The sequence below is a fragment of the Tiliqua scincoides genome, chromosome 11, assembly GCF_035046505.1.
Source record: "Tiliqua scincoides isolate rTilSci1 chromosome 11, rTilSci1.hap2, whole genome shotgun sequence".
Taxonomy (NCBI): Eukaryota; Metazoa; Chordata; class Lepidosauria; order Squamata; family Scincidae; genus Tiliqua; species Tiliqua scincoides.
The window spans coordinates 10,391,894-10,409,574 of NC_089831.1; the positions used below are offsets into that span (position 1 = coordinate 10,391,894).

The 17,681-nt window shown below is 46.6% G+C and overlaps 1 pseudogene; it reads left to right on the forward strand.

Annotated features, from left to right (window-relative positions):
* Nucleotides 1-6,716: 6,716 nt before the first annotated feature.
* On the forward strand, nucleotides 6,717-6,833 carry LOC136662810 (5S ribosomal RNA; annotated as a pseudogene).
* Nucleotides 6,834-17,681: the final 10,848 nt, after the last annotated feature.

Consider the following 17,681-nt stretch of genomic DNA (forward strand, 5'->3'; position numbering starts at 1 on the left):
TAAGAGAAGTTAATTCTGACTAGTCACTACTAGTCTAGAAATAGTAGTACTAGAAGACTAGTTACTGTGTTAGGGTTCTATTTTTCTTTGTAGTTGTTTTTCACAGAAAGGTTCTGCCTTGAAGAGTCCTATAGGTTTAGGAGCTTCTTATAAATGTTGTACCTTTAGCCAACTACTTATCTAAATTGTGCAAAGTCCTTTTTTTGTTTGTAATAATTAATGGATTTTAATAAACTCTGTGTTCCTTATTCCTTTTTGTCTAGGTCTGTATCTGGAAACCATGACTCTCTGCCCTTATAGGGACTAAAAGAGAGGAATTAAAGAGAACTCATCAAATAGTTTATATTGCAAGGAAGGGGGATTTAGCCCAAGGAATCCTTCTAGTGATTCTGGTTCTTGGGCTGGTGGCAGTGAGGTAGTTACCTTGGGGATCTTACCCCCAGAACCCTGACACATGGTCATTGGCAAAACTAGTGATATCAACAGAATATGCGGGTGGGAATAATGGGAAGATACAGTTTGAAACATTTGGATAAAACTGATCTTCTTGTGTTTTTAATGCAATCATACCTCTTAAAGTAAATATTAACCCTTCTGAATTTTTTAATGTGTTATAAGTATTTATGAGATTGATTTTGTAATGCGTAGAATTTTTCCCCCCCAAAGGAAATTTTGACTGATTATTTGTCTGCTGATTTTTGGACAAAGAAAACATTCATAGAATGGTGTTTCCCTGCAGTCAATTGACTACAGTATTCCTTTAAAAATAACAAGACCTTAAAATTTTCCCCTTCATACCAATATGTATGATGTACCCTTTCTCTTGGGTGCATCCACACTGTGAAATTGATTCCTTAAACCTTGTGTGTGTGTGTGTGTGTGTGTGTGTGTGTGTGTGTGTGTGTGTGTACAAACCATCTCAAGAAAATGTACACACAATTTATAGTGTCAAATTTATTATGCCATAGTTCACACATATATTATGATACTATATTTCACTCACTTCCCCTGGGGGCTGGGGGATAAGAATAGGCCCTCAGTTTGGTTGTACTTGTCGTAAGAGGCGACTAAACAGGTAGATGGGACTCGTCAGCCTGGGAAGGCAGCTCATCTGAGAGAAGGAAAACTCTGATCCCAAACCTCCACTGCCTTGTGGCTACATCCAGTTATGGAAAAGGCTTCAGGAGTCAACCTCGAGGCAAAATCCGGAGTCGGAGTCCCTGAGGCAGTTCATGGCTGGACACAGTCACGTTCTGGCAACTCCTGCGACGCCGCTGGAACCAACCGTATTGGCCTCTGCCTTTCCATTGGACCATTTCAGCGACGTGGAGAGGGAGGATTTGCTGCATGGGTAACAGTCTATCCTCCATATCTACTTTACCCAGGCTTTGTGCACTGGAGAGGATACTGTTCCAGAACCACTATTCAGAGTGCGATACCATAATCTTTCAAGACTGAAGGATGCCAATGTATTTCACTCACATACTGTATATAGTAAACAAAAAAGCAATTGCTTGACCCAGTTAATTTAGTTAGGGCGCAATCCTAACCAAAGTTCTAGCACCGAGGTCAGGACAATGCAGCTCTGAGGTAAGGAAGCTAGCATTCCCTTGCCTCTGTGACTGCCCAGCTATGTCAGTGTGGGAAAGTTGGTTAGAATTTGGGCCTTAATGAATTATTAGACCAAGTACTTGGGTTGTTCCCCATTGGCATCTATACACCACTGACATTGTCGGCTAAGGGATCAGCAGATATCCACCAACGTGTGTGCTGGGCTGGTTCCACATGTCTCTTGAGTGGCTTCCCTTAGATCAGGGGTGTCCAAAGTTTTTGGTAGGAGGGCCACATCGTCTCTCTGACACTGTTTCGGGGGCCGGGGGAAAAAAGAATTAATTTACATTTAAAATTTGAATAAATTTACATAAGTTTACATAAATGAATATATTAAAGATGAACTTATATGAATGAATGAATGGTCTTGCAATAGCTCAACGCCTATAAAAGGCCTTGCACAAAACAAGGCTGGCCTTTCCTTTGCTGTCGCTACTGCATCACAGATGTGAAGCAGCAAGCAGAGGAGGGAGCCCTCACACGAGAGGTCAAACAGTTGCCCTCATGCTGAGAGCAGTTGCGTCAGGCCAGGGTGGGCTCCAACAAATCTCTGGAGGGCCAGAGGCTCACTGGAGACTGGAGACTCCCTGAGGGCCGCATTGAGAGGCCTCAAGGGCCACAAGTGGCCCCAGGGCCGGGGTTTGGGCACCCCTGCCTTAGATGATCAAGTGATGCAGGTTTTCTACAATGTATGTATGAATTGGAGCAGATTAAAATGTGTGTAGGTTTTTTGAGACAACTCCCACACACCACTTCTCAGGTCAAAAGGTGTCAAAGCGTTTCATACAAAGTGAAATGAATTAAAAAGAAAGTTTGAGAGATGGCCTAAACCAGGGGTGTCCAAACATTTTGGCAGGAGGGCCACATCATCTCTCTGACACTGTGTCGGGGGGCCGGGGGAAAAAAGAATAAATTTACATTTAAAATTTGAATAAATATACATAAATGAATTTATTAGAGATGGAACTTATATGAATGAATGAAGGTCTTGCAATAGCTCAAGGCCTAGCACAAAGCAAGGCCAGCCTTTCCTTCTCTGCCACTGCTGCATCACAGATGTGAAACAGCAAGTAATGGAGGGTTCTGGACAGCAACTTCTGGAGGTTGTGGAGCTCAGGTGAGAGGTCGAACAGTTGTCCTCATGCTGAGAGCAGTTACATCAGGCCAGCATGGGCTCCAGCAAGTCTCTGGAGGGTCAGAGGCTCATTGGAGACTGGTCCCGAGGGCCTGATTGGGAGCCCCTGAGGGCCACAAGTGGCCTCCGGGCCAGGGTTTGGGCACCCCTGGCCTAAACGAACTCACAATCTAACAAGGAAAAAAGACACAGAAGAAACAAGAGCACCAACCACTGGAAAAGATGCTGTGCTGGATAGAGACAGTTGTTCTCCCCTTGCTAAATATATGAGAATCCCACTTTGAAAAGTGTGCCATTGCTTAGTTAGTTGTGGGGGCTGCTACTAGTCTGCTATTCTTCTATTCCTAATCAGAGAAAGGGATATAGAAAGGATAACTTGTGTCCTGGATCAGATCCGTTCCATTTCTAAAAATAAATACTACTTGAGCCAGCCCATGAACTTTAAATAATATATTGCAGTTAATAATTCAGGCACTTCCTTAGAGTCACTGAAAATGTACACAGTGTTATAGCACTGGATGGAAACCAATGTAAAATTGGATTCATTGTTTACAAAACTACTTCCCCTCCCCTTCTATTGACAATTTTATTAGGTTGTATTTTAGGGGTTTTTTTTGGGGGGGGGGGGGAATCTGAATTCATCCACTTAACTATCATCACTTTGCTCTTTCAGCCATTTTTTATTTTAGCCCCATTTCAAATTTCAGCCCCTTGCTTTTCTCTTCCTTCCCATTTCATCCAAACTTCTACAATGTCCGTCAATCTTTTTTTATTTTATTTCTGTTTCTTTCAGTTTCACACGCATTAATGTATTATGTAGCTATTTACATTTTTTTTTTGGGGGGGGGGGGGCAGCCACAATAAATTTGCAAGCTCAATAAGCCTATGCTTTGACATTTGTCCATTTTGGACTTTCGTCCATACTCTGGTCCCTAACTGGACAAAAAGTGTGATATCTGCTAAAATCCAAGGAGCTATTTATAATGCATTAAAAAACAACTTAGCAATATACGTATTAAACCATTTCTAAACTATGTGAGTGGGATCCTCTTCTCCCCTTTATTCAGCAATTTCATCCCCTCCATTTTTATGAAGCCATCTGAGAAGCCAGTGGCAGTAAAGATGTCAGCTGTTTTTCCTTCTTTCTGACTTCCATTTCTTTCAAACCGCACACACACATGCCCTGTTCCCAGTGGAAACACTTAACTGCCCAATTTCGGAGGGACGATAGCAACCTCTATGTTTGGTTTCACAACTGTGAAATTGAATGCCTGTGATTTTTCCATGCTGCAAGAGTCATCAAACACCCTGTACCCAGATGACTGCACGAGGCAAGGTGCGGGACAAAAGATCAACCGCCTGTATACCAGCTGGAGAAAGTGGATGGCTGGTTACGGGCCGAAATCCATTGATGCTTAAAGGGTCCTCCAAGCCACCCTGACCAAGATTCAGTGCAATCCTTAAGCTAACTTCCTTTTTATCTGACATTTTGGGGAACTTTCTGTAGGGTGGATGAAGGCTGCAGTCCTATATACACTTTCTTGGGAGTAAGTCCCATTGAAGAAAATGGGACTTCTCAGTACACAAGCCTAGGAGTGTAAGAATTGCAGTAGTAAGTTGTACACTCTTGCTAGTGAACAACTGGTGTCTTTCTTGGACAACAGGCAATAAGCCACGGAAGGTCTCTTGTTCAGGGCCCCCAAATTGCTGGAGCAGCTCCTCTGAGACAGCTAGTTTAGGAGTCAAGCGACCCAGCAAGGGCTTGGACTAGATGACCTTGTGGATCCCAATTATATAATTCTGTGACTTGTGTTTGTCTGCTGTCCATTTCTGAGCATCATGAGGGAGTATGTTATGCACAAACATGCTTTCCAAAGTATGCCATTGGGGATCCTCACCAGGCTTTTGCCCGCAATAGCTGAAGCCACCAGTGCTCTCCACCACTTCCTCTTTCACTTCACCCCCTTCCTCCTTTCCAAATCCAATGCACTGAGGAAGAGGAGGAAGAGGAAGAGCAGCTTGTTACATGGCTACCATGACCAGGCAGTGGTGGGCGGCAGAGCAGGTGACACAAGGGCATCAAGTAGCACCCTATCCTCAGTTTATTTGCCACCTGGGGAGACTGCATAAGCTTGCATCATGACAACACCATCCCTGGGAACTCTGAAGAAGCACAGCTGACAATTGTCTGGAAAGAATCCTTGCACACAGTTGGGTTTTTGTGGGCTCTGGAATCCCTAGCATGTATGCCCTGCTGAAACAGAGACACCTGCGTTGGCTCGGTTATGTCGTGAGAATGGTTGATGGGCGGATCCCAAAGGATCTCCTCTATGGAGAACTCGTGCAAGGAAAGCGCCCTACAGGTAGGCCACAGCTGCGATACAAGGACATCTGCAAGAGGGATCTGAAGGCCTTAGGAGTGGACCTCAACAGGTGGGAAACCCTGGCCTTTGAGCGGCCTGCTTGGAGGCAGGCTGTGCAGCATGGCCTTTCCCAGTTTGAAGAGGCACTTGGCCAACAGTCTGAGGCAAAGAAGGAAGGCCCATAGCCAGGGAGACAGACCAGGGACAGACTGCACTTGCTCCTGGTGTGGAAGGGACTGTCACTCCCGAATTGGCCTTTTCAGCCACACTAGACGCTGTTCCAGAACCACCTTTCAGAGCACTATACCATAGTTTTTTGAGACTGAAGGTTGCCAACATGAGAGCACTGTCCTTCAAATGAATACACGCAGGGTGGGGTTGGAGGTGTGCCTCCTGCAGCAAATCCTCTCCCCATGAGTCCCACAGTCTCGTGCATGCCCTGCCTGGAACATGGAGAAGTCACAATAGAGACCTGAGCATTGGAGACATCTCTCTCCGTTCATCATCGATGCAAGAAATGTACACCAGAGCAAATATTTGTGTCAGGGTAATTGACTGGAGAGCATATTAATTGCACCCGTTAGTAAGTAATTATCAGGAAACACCAGGAGAAATCCTTTTCTGGTGCACAGAATACGGGGGGGGGGAAATTCGATTTAATATCCTAATAGATGGGTCCTTATCACTCGTTTCGCTGGGGATTTGTTTAACTGAGACGCTGGCTGATAGGAGCAGTCACTTAAATTGAAAAATGGTGATTCTTTCCCCCCACAACTTTGATACAACTCTTATCAGCCCCAGGAAGTGACAATAACATATCTCTTTGCCAAGACAACGTAAGGATTAGTCGGAAAACAAAGGAGGCTTTATTTTGTATCTCAGAAATGGAAAATAAATAGGGAAAAGAAGAAGTTTTGTCTTAGATGGAAAGCTCCATAGTTGCAGGCATGGCGACCGTTGTCGCCGCGTCGTACGGTCCAGCTTATCTGTCGGACACCATCTTGCAGTTTCTCTTCCAGCTTGTACCGCAAGACGATGTCTCTTCAATGATGGAATATGTGGCTTGGCGAAAGGCAAACAGATGACTGGCTAGAAGGCAAGAGGGTGGTCGTCAAGGAGAGGAGTCAAGGAGAGGATGCCTCCCCATCTCTGCGAGTGTCATGACTGATTGTTCTTGAGCCGTGTTCAGAGGCATTTTCCAAAGGGGATACCAGTAACTCTGACTTTGTCTCAGCAGTTCTGTACGTAATACAGGCATCTCCAATTAACCACAGATCCAGTATCCACGGTTCTGGTTATCCATGGTTCCCTGCAGGGTCTCCACACGCCCTTTATCTCGTTTAGCTTCATTACATTCCCGCAAACTGATAACATGTTTTGCTTGCTTAAGCAGAAAGCTTATAGCAAGGCAAGCAGGCAAGCGGCTTGCAACCTAGAACTAAGAGCAAACAGGAAGCTAACGTTCGCTCTTGTTCTCCTTTCTAGGCTGCAGGCTACCTGCCTGCTTGTCTTGCTATAAGCTTTCTGCTTATAGCGTTTGTTGTTATCTAGCTAGACATGTTTGTTTGTTTGTTAGCTAGACATGTTATCACTTCATGGGAATGTAAGACAGCAACTGTTACCCTGCACATGCCCGATCTCGTCTGATCTCGGAAGCTAAGCAGGGTCAAGCCTGGTTAGTACTTGGATGGGAGACCGCCGGGGAATACCGGGTGCTGTAGGCTTATACCATAGTCTTTCGAGACTGAAGGTTGCCAACCATCATCATCATCAATGAAGCTAAACCAAGGTAAGGAGGTGCATGGGGGCACACAGGGAAACACTGAGATAGGGTTCCCCTTTATCCATGGTTTCCAGTATCTTTGGATTTAGGAATGTATCCCCCACGGAAACCAGGGGGCACCAGAATTTCAAGGCTAGACAGCAGAACCTTCCTTGATCAAAGGGAGAGGAGGGAGCCAATTGGACCCATGGATACGATGACCATGGTAATAAAGGGAGTTAGATCAGATAAATAAATAAGCTAGATCAGACCAAAGGTCCATTTAATCCACCGTTCTGCTTCCAGTATTAACCAGTCAGGAACCTCCAGGAAGTCCAGAAGCAGCAGAGGGTTTAGGGATATAACTGGTCAGTTGGAGGTTGGCCTGGTCAGCTTCTGTTGAGTCTGGCCCCTTGACCAGTGCACAATCAACCCTGATGCCCCCTGCCAATGTTACACTAATGCGGTGCTTCCCAATCTTTTTAGTGTCATGACCCACTTTTGGTGGTCTCGGTGGACACCTTGCACCCCAAAACGCCTTGGGGTTTCCAGGTGGCTTCCCAGAATGCCTTGTGGCACTACAGCCATTGCCGGCCAGCGCTTTCCTGCAACTTTATCTTAGGACTTGGTTGGCCATGGCTTCTTGGTAGCACCCAAGCAGCCCTTGTGTGAGGTCCGCCAAAAGTCAGCTGCTGCTTCTTCTGGGTCAGCGGTCCTGTTTGTGAGCCAAAAACCAACCCACAACCCACCGGTGGATTCTGACCCACAGTTTGAAGAACCACTGCGCTAATGTGACATCAATGTTTGCATATCTGCTCCATTGGGTTATTGTCCCTGCTGAATGGAAAGCAGGGTATACTTTGGAAAGGGGGAGGGGAAAAGCCCTGTGAAACATCAGAGGGTCTGACACAAGTGAGCCGTGGTCTGCAGATTCAGCTAGTCCTCAAAGAAATGTATGTGTAAAATACATTCACGTATTAAAATATCACTTTGCGCCAAATCAAACCCGACTTCACCGTCTCCTCCTGCCATCTGCATTTCCAAAAGCGCCGGCCTCCTCTCTCTCTCTCTCTCTCTCTCTCTCTCTCTCTCTCTCTCTCTCTCTCTCTCTCTCTCTCATGCACTTCTCTGCAGAGAAATGGTATGGCCCCAGCTTCCAAAAGCCTCTGAACCTAATTATCTAGCACAGGCTGCGACTCTACAGAGGGAAGATTTATGGGAGGTCTCCACTCTTCCACTTACAATCTCCAGTCGCATATACAATAGTGGAGTTATTCTTGCAGAATGGAATTGCTTTTTCTTCTTCGTCTTCCATTTTTTTCTTCTTTTCTTGCATTCCCTTTCCTCTCTTTCTTCCATAAGAAGGAGAGAGGGGGGAAAAAAAGAGTCACTCAATTAAAGTGACATTTTACTAATGGTGGATTATGCCAGCGAGTGAGTAGTCAAACCTTTATCAGTCACATTTAGGTTTCTACCTCCCATTTAAATAACAGCACATTTTGACATTTTTTTTTCCCCCTCTCCCTTTGGTGAAATCTTTTCTTACAGAGTTGCTAAGCAATAAATCAAACATGGAAATCATAATAGGACTTAAGGAGACGAACAAGAAGAAAATCTAATTTCTGACAGCGGGCTGGCAATGAAATATGGACGTTGAGATGTAGAAGCGAACTCTGCTCAGGAAAGGTTAGTATGGGATAAAAGGACAAACGGAAAAGGAACACACAGATCTCCCCCTCTTCTTCATCCTAAGCGGGGCATTTTTTTTCTCCTTTAACAGAACACACACACAAAAAAACAGTCTTGCAGAGTCGATTGAAAAATGTGCACCTTATTTTTTAATTACATGAGAAGAAGATTCAGTCTTTAAAAATATAGCTTCTAGAGAGAGCGAGAGAGTAAGAGAGAGTAAAGTCCAAAACAAGTTCCTTTAAATGTGACCCTTGTAATTTTATGGGGATTATTTAGAAAAAAAAAAGAAGAAAAAAAAAGCACATAGGGAATATGATCCAGAGCAGTGAGGGAATAAGGGTCTTCAACAACTCCAATCCAGAGCAGGCACACACACACACACACACACACACACACACACACACACACACACACACCCCATGCACTGAGAAAAGCTTCAGTTGAAAGCCAACTGGTGCTCTTTCTCCTCCTGATGTAAACAATGCTCTGACTGTGAGAGATCAAGATCAAAACAGTAGTGGGAGTGAACTGTGAAAGGCTCTAGCCATGTCCCCCCCTCCCCGCATGGTTTTGTATTCCACAACATGCCATTTAGTTAAGAAACAAAAACACCCTAAAAATACTGGGCTGATGGGGGCCATGTACATTAAAATGAGTATCTTGGAGGCCCGGTGGTAGTTAAATGTGAAAAATAAAATAAATGATTAACAGCCCAATTCTATCCCCTACCATTGTCCACATTGCAGCTGGGCTGGTGGGCCATGCATTGCCTCCAATGTAGGGGTGTATCTGGGGTGTCGCAAATGGGGACATCTGCCCTGGGCACCGCTTGAAGGGGGGCACCAGGTGTGGACTTACCCACGTTCAAACAGATGGGCTATTCCCGCATTTCTGCATCACAGCCAATGGTGTGTTTTTGCACCAGTTTCAGGGGTGGGTTGAACAGGGCTGGCTTCCCACCTGATTTTAGAAATGGGCTATGTCAGAATGCCAATGCAAGGGAGGGCACCAGGATGCAGGTCTCTTGTTATCTGGTGTGCTCCCTGGGGCATTTGATGGGCCACTGTGAGATACAGGAAGCTGGACTAGATGGGCCTATGGCCTGATCCAGTGGGGCTGTTTTTATGTTCTTATGTGGCCTGGGAAGAGGGGATGGATCCTGGGACATGTCGCTGCCACTGGGATCCCACTAGCCCAGAGCACCTCTGAATCTCCCTCTCCCCTGCTGCCAATATAGCAGCACCAGTTGGGCATCCTGGAGCCACCTCTGCCCATTTGTGGCAGTAGTTTGAAAGCATGCAGTGGCAGCCTGGCTTTTATGCCTTTGCAAAGGGTCTTGTATGCTTGGAACTCATATTCTTTCACTGATTATTCTATTTCCCCCTCTCCCTTCCAACATCCCCCATATCTCTGTTTCAGAGCTTACAAGTTACGATCTGTCTTATGAACCGGGAGAGGGAATATGATTTACATACAGCTTCCACCTTATATGGAAAATGGGCCATTAACAGAGATGAAATCCTTTTCAAAGACATGCTACCTGCGAATAAGTTGTGCAACAGATCCAACAAAATCCTATCAAAGCTGATGAGAGACTTGGGACAAATAATTCCACCAGAAATCTGGACTTCTTGTGATTTAAGATGGGTTCTCCTTGTTCTGTTACAGCTGAGTCCTGGCAATCCTGCAATCCATGACAGTGCAGCAGAGGGGTCACTGGGGTTTGCATAACCTGGTGCAAGACGTCCCCATGATGGTGCTCCTCCCATACCAGACTACACAGAATAAATTACAGTATCATACACACAGCCTAAATGCAGTGGTATCACTAGGGTTGGTGTAACCCACATTAACTTTGTTTGTATAGAACAGTACAGAGCACCCAACCAATCAGAACCAGTAGCCAACTTGTTGGCACTCACGCAACTGAATAAGGGCCCAATCCTATCCGACTTTCCAGCACTAGTGCAGCCCTAAGGTAAGGGAACAAATGTTCGCATACCTGGAGAAGGCTTCCATGACCACAGAATGCAGTGCACACCCCATTGGCACGGCTGCACAAGCACTGGAAAACTGGATAGGATTGGGCCCTAACAGCCCAATCCTAGGCATGTCTACACAGATGTAAGTCCCATTGTGTTCAATGAGTTTTACTCCCAGGAAAGGATGGATAGGATTGCAACCTGAGAGTTCTAATATGAGCTCCAAGGCATAGAAATGAGTTCTGACTCATACATATGCCATATTGGTTTCCTGCTGTGCTGTAGTAACACCTCATTGGCTCTCAGAACAATCCGTCTCACTGGTCAGTTTTAAGTTACGGAAATTCACTTTTTGTTACATAAGGCAGTTGTGTTTTTTTTCTGGTAAACTGGCCAGAACTTTTGATAGAAAAATCATTCAATGCAGTTTGTTTCATTGCATTCTGCATTAAATCGCCTATTGAATGATGTATGATTGTACACTGCTCAAAACAATAAAGAGAACACTTAAACAACACATCTGAGATCTGAATGAATGAAATATTCCTATTAAATACTTTGTTCCTGACATAGTTGAATGTGCTGACAACAAAATCACACAACAATCATCAATGGAAATCACATTTATTAACCCATGGAGGTCTGGGTTTGGTGTCATACTCAAAATGGAAGTGGAAAAACACACTACAGGCTGATCCAACTTCGATGTAATGTCCATAAAGCAAGTCAAAATGAGGCTCAGTAGTGTGTGTGGCCTCCACGTGCCTGTATGACCTCCCTACAACGCCTGGGCATGCTCCTGATGAGGTGGTGGATAGTCTCCTGAGGGATCACCTCCCAGACCAGGACTAAAGCATCCGCCAACTCCTGGACAGTCTGTGGTGCAACGTGGCGCTGGTGGATGGAGCGAGACATGATGTCCCAGATGTGCTCAATTGGATTCAGGTCTGGGGAACAGGCGGGCCAGTCAATAGCATCAATGCCTTCATCTTGCAGGAACTGCTGACACACTCCAGCCACATGAGGTCTAGCATTGTCCTGCATTAGGAGGAACCCAGGGCCAACCGCGCCAGCATATGGTCTCACAAGGGGTCCGATGATCTCATCTCGGTACCTAATGGCAGTCAGGCTACCTCTGGCGAGCACATGGAGGGCTGAGCGGCCCCCCAAAGAAATGCCACCCCACACCATTACTGACCCACTGCCAAACCGGTCATGCTGGAGGATGTTGCAGGCAGCAGAACGTTCTCCCTGGCGTCTCCAGACTCTGTCATGTCTGTCACATGTGCTCAGTGTGAACCTGCTTTCATCTGTGAAGAGCACAGGGAACCAGTGGCGAGGTTGCCAATCTTGGTGTTCTCTGGCAAATGCCAAACGTCCTGCACGGTGTTGGCCTGACAGCACAACCCCCACCTGTGGACGTCGGGCCCTCATACCACCCTCATGGAGTCTGTTTCTGACCGTTTGAGCACACACATGCACATTTGTGGCCTGCTGGAGGTCATTTTGCAGGGCTCTGGCAGTGCTCCTCCTGTTCCTCCTGGCACGAAGGCAGAGGTAGCGGTCCTGATGCTGGGTTGTTGCCCTCCTATGGCCTCCTCCACGTCTCCTGGTGTACTGGCCTGTCTCCTGGTAGCGCCTCCATGCTCTGGACACCACACTGACAGACATAGCAAACCTTCTTGCCACAGCTCGCATTGATGTTCCATCCTGGATGAGCTGCACTACCTGAGCCACTTGTGTGGGTTGCAGACTCCGCCTCATGCTACCACTAGAGTGACAGCACCGCCAGCATTCAAAGGTCACCCAAACATCAGCCAGAAAGCATAGGGACTGCGAAGTGGTCTGTGGTCACCACCTGCAGAACCACTCCTTTATTGGGGGTGTCTTGTTACTTGCCTATGATTTCCACCTGTTGTCTACTCCATTTGTGCAATGGCATGTGAACTTGATTGTCAATCGGTGTGGCTTCCTAGGTGGACAGTTTGATTTCACAGAAGTGTGATTGACTTGGAGTGACATTGTGTTGTTTAAGTGTTCCCTTTATTGTTTTGAGCAGTGTATTATTTGTAAATACCAAGGTTTTAATCACTTTAGCCTCCAGTGGTGTCACCTCGCCCTGAGGGGGGGTGACACCATTGCACCAGACACTGCACCACCATTGCACCAGACATCCAGGGCAGTCTGCACCCCTTGAACCCCCTAGTGACACCACTGCAGTGCATGTCTACTCATTGGATTCAGTGGGGCTTACTCCAAGGAAAGTGTTATAGGATTGCTGCTTTAGGGCCCAATCCTATCCAACTTTCCAGTTCTGGTGCAGCTGCAATGCAGCTCTGAGGTAAGGGAACAAATGTTCCCATACCTTGAAGAGGTCTATGTGACTGTCCCCCCACTGCAGGATGCGGCACACACCGCATTGGTATTGCTGCGCCAGCCCTGGAAAATTGGATAGGATTGGGCTCTTAGTTCACTCTTTGGGGGAAACCACCTGAAAATGCAATGGTATATAATACCCTTGAAGATGATTAAAATCTACATGTCTGGCACAGGTCAATGGTCAGGTAGCGACTGAATAAATGTGATGAATTTTCTGCATTTGTGATGGAATGGTGTTAGACCAGGGGTGCTCAATAGGTGGATCGCGATCTACCGGTAGATCACGAGGCAAAATGAGTAGATCGCGGAGCCCTGTCTCTCCAAACTGTTAATATGTCAGTTTCGTCTAGTGACTAGACGAAACTGACATACTTAGCTGACACTAAACTGAAACTGACACTTTAGCTGCTCTTCAGGCATGCAGCAACAAAACTGACGAAACTGACTAGACTCCAGCAGGGGCTCCATACATTAAAGGGGGTGTCTGTCAGACGCTTCCTTCCCCCCTGGTAGATCTCCGGGCCTTGCTGGGTTTCAAAGTAGCTCTCGAGCCAAAAAAGTGTGAGCACCCCTGTGTTAGACCATGGACTTTTGGGGTGATGCATAGTCATACAATACTTCTTCTGGGCCATGCTGATTTTCCTGGGGCTCCTGTGATGGGAGAGAGGCCATAGCTCAGTGCTAAAGAAATTGCTTTTCATGCAGAAGGTCACAAGTATAATCCCCAACATCCCCAGGAAGGTGCAGAGGCAGATTGTGGAGAGCTCTTACCAGGCAGTGTTAACAATACTGAGCTCAATAGAGTGGGTCAGTACAAATCAGTTTCCTGTGTACCTTGAATGTAAATGATCTGTTTGTTACATAAGCTGTCTGGCATTGTTCCAGAGAAATATCAAGCTATAGCCCTGAACTGCTTCAGAGCAGCGCAGATCATGTTCACAAGGCCTCTGCAGAAAGGCTCCAATGAAACTAAGAGTGACTGGAGAACTTGGAAACTAGTCAGACCTACATCAGTCATAAATCACAAATTATAAATTTTGGGGAGCTTTCAGCAAGAAAAAAAATAATAATTGTAGCCCCTTTTCTATTACTATTTATTTTTATTATTATTTATTTATATCCCGCATTTCTCCTCGAGGGAGCCAAGGCGGCTACAAAAGGGAATTTAAATTTCTCTTTAATGGACTTTAATGATTGAGAACGCAATCCAAAGAATGTGCTGGGCTGGCGCACATCCCTTACATAAGAACATAAGAACAGCCCCACTGGATCAGGCCATAGGCCCATCTAGTCCAGCTTCCTGTATCTCACAGCGGCCCACCAAATGCCCCAGGGAGCACACCAGATAACAAGAGACCTGCAAGGCTTCCTGGGAATTGTAGTTAAGAACATAAGAACAGCCCCACTGGATCAGGCCATAGGCCCATCTAGTCCAGCTTCCTGTATCTCACCGCGGCCCACCAAATGCCCCAGGGAGCACACCAGATAACAAGAGACCTGCAAGGCTTCCTGGGAATTGTAGTTAAGAACATAAGAACAGCCCCACTGGATCAGGCCATAGGCCCATCTAGTCCAGCTTCCTGTATCTCACAGCGGCCCACCAAATGCCCCAGGGAGCACACCAGATAACAAGAGACCTCATCCTGGTGCCCTCCCTTGCATCTGGCATTCTGACATAACCCATTTCTAAAATCAGGAGGTTGCGCATACACATCATGGCTTGTACCCCTTGCATCAACTTGGGAGTCAGGGAGGCCACCACAAGGAAGCGCACTGGCCTCGCTGTGTCGACACAGGCCCCGGGCCCAGTAAGTTCACTCCAACCTTTCTAGGCAGGTGCAGGGGGTCTGGGGGGGGGGCCATGGGAAGGGTAGAAGGGAGGCATTTTGGGGTGGGGGGATGGGCAGCAAGTGGGCTCATGGATAGTCAGTGGTAGAGTGGGAGGTGGGCCAGGATCAGGCACTTATGCTGGATCCTATCCCCATTCCTGAGCAGCCCGCAGCAGCTCTGGGCTGCTGGGATATGTGCCACCTCTTTATGTGGCGCAGATTCGAGTAGCCCCATTGGGGCTGCAGTGGCTCTCCCCAGGGTAAGGGAAAGCGATTCCCCTTGCCCTGGACTGAGCCGCAGGCCGCAGGCTCAAACTCACTCTGGATACAGAGTAGGCCTGCCGGCCTCTCCATTCCAGCACAAGTTAGGATTGCATATTTATGGGCAAGACGAAATCTAATACATGATTTCCTGGCATGGTAGAATTAGGGAGTTAGACTTTGATCTGGAAGTTCCAGGTTCAAATTCCTGCTCAGTCATGAAATTTCTTGGGTGACCTTGGACTAGTCACTCTTTCTCAGCCTCACCTACCTTACAGGGTTGTTGTGAAGACAAAAGGTGGGGAGGAACCCTGTATGCGAAAGGGCAGTATAAAAATGTGGAATAAATAAATAAATTTGTTGTGCATGGTTTGTTTGGTGTTGCAGCGGCCTCTGCGACCCACTGGACAGAGATATAGGAAAGGAATGGGCAAGTGCTTTAACAGAGGAGTGAGAGTTTGCTAAGCAAGGTGAAACCAGACAAGGAAATGGGTGGAGGCCAAAAAGACAAATGGGCAGCAAACCATGCAATCCTAGACTTGTCTACTCAGAAGTAAGTCCTGTTGTGTTCAATAGGGCTTACCTGCAGGAAAATGGCACCATGGCACTGTTCCTCTTTCTTTTGTGCAGTGGGCCCTCCCACTGAATATCCATGGATGCCAAACTTGCGACTGGAGGGCCTCGGAGGACCACCTAGATGTGACCGGAAGCATCTTCCAGTTTGGACTAGTGACTTCCATTCATGTCTAAAGGTGATCTGAGGAGGGTGAGAGGCCATATGCAACTTCAGAAGGGCTAGGTATGGCACCCAAGTAAGTACTTGTGGTGCCTCATGGCCCCCCCATGGATTTCCTTATTCATGGATTTCAGTATCCATGGGGGTGTCCTAGAACAGATCCCCCATGGATACTAAGGGTCCACTGTAATATAAAAAGGATGGGAGAGATTTGAAATAAGGAAAAGAACTGGATGTGTGTTTTTCATGGGGGGGAATGGAAATGAGAGGGAGGGAAGGCATTAGCGGAGCCAGAGGAGGGGCAGAGCTGTAAGTCTCACAAGGTTCCAAAGCTCTCGTTGTGTAAGCTGCCCCTCCACTCACTCTCAGGGCCATTCCAAGGAGCGGAAGCAGCATGGAGGTATCTCTTCTGTATAGCTTTTGCCTCTGGGCAGGCACCGAGAGTGAAGGGGAGGGGCACGTTTCGGAGCCATGTGGGACTTATAGCTCCTTCCCCCCTCTGACTCCGCTACCGAGGGAAGGGATGCCATTTTGATCTTCACAGTGAGCAGAAAGATGGCATCATCCAGCATGGTGACCTAGAGTTAGAGGTCTCCAAACTTTTCAGTTCGCGGACCGTGTCCTGTATTTTACACATTTTTGCAGACTGAAAAACAAATCAGTTTTATTTAGGAATGAATGAAATTTAAAGAATGAACAAGTTTTACTTGGCTCTTTCTTTCTGGTAATCAGCATGCCATGTTTGGAACAAAAGAGGAATGCCATTTCTTAATCTATCATTTCTTAAACTGAGAAATGATATAGAATCAGTAAAAAATATCTAATGTTAGCAAAAAAAAAATTAGCAATAAAAATATTTTAAGTCGCTGTGGGCCAGATCTAATCATGTTGGGGGAGTGCATGTGGTCCCCAGGACATAGTTTGGAGACCCCTGACTTAAGTGAATGGCGCAGGTGCTTTTGTGGGGCAGATATCTGCTCTTGTCTGAAGCTAAGCAGGATCAGGCCTGGTTAGTACTTGGATGGGAGACCGCCTGGGAATACCGGGTGCTGTAGGCTTCTACCATAGTCTTTCGAGACTGAAGGTTGCCAACCATTTTGTGGGACGTATTCAGGTGGGTATACTTTACTTAGCCATACTTCAGCTTTGATGAACAAATGAGGTGGGTTCCACTTCTACCTGTTGTCCTGTAGAGCATATAAAGGGCAAAGTCCTTGCATGGAGCTGTGAACTTCTCTGATAACGGAGAACCTCCACACATGTCCTATGATGTTATAATTGAGGGCTATCTGGCAGTGGCGTCACTAGGGTTTTGCATCACCCTGTGTGGGAGGCCAGCACATCACTCCCATGATGGACCTCCTCCCATGCTGTGGGCAGCGCAATGTCCCAGGCGATTGGTGTGGTGATGCACCTTTGCCCCCGTCCCTGCTGGTTTTCCGGCTATAACTTTTGATAGGAGAGGGATATTCCAGCATGGTTTGTTTCCTTGCATTCTGCATGAAATTATGCATCAAATGATATATAACTCGATGGTATTATTTGACGTTTTCCAGACTCACAAAGAGAGTCGGGTCCAACAAGAAGCTGACGGAACATACCAAGATCCAGAATGACAGAGCTTGCGTCCTGAGTACACTTCTGTACTGCAGTGAGTCATGGACTCTTCGCTCACAACAGGAGAGGAAACTGAACGCTTTCCACATGCGCTGCCTCCGACGCATTCTCAGCATCACCTGGCAGGACAAAGTTCCTAACAACACAGTCCTGGAATGTGCTAGAATCCCTAGCATGTATGCACTGCTAGAACAGAGACGCCTGCGTTGGCTCGGTCATGTTGTGAGAATGGATGATGGCTGAATCCCAAAGTATCTCCTCTATGGGGAACTCGTGCAAGGAAAGCGCCCTACAAGTAGACCACAGCTGCGATA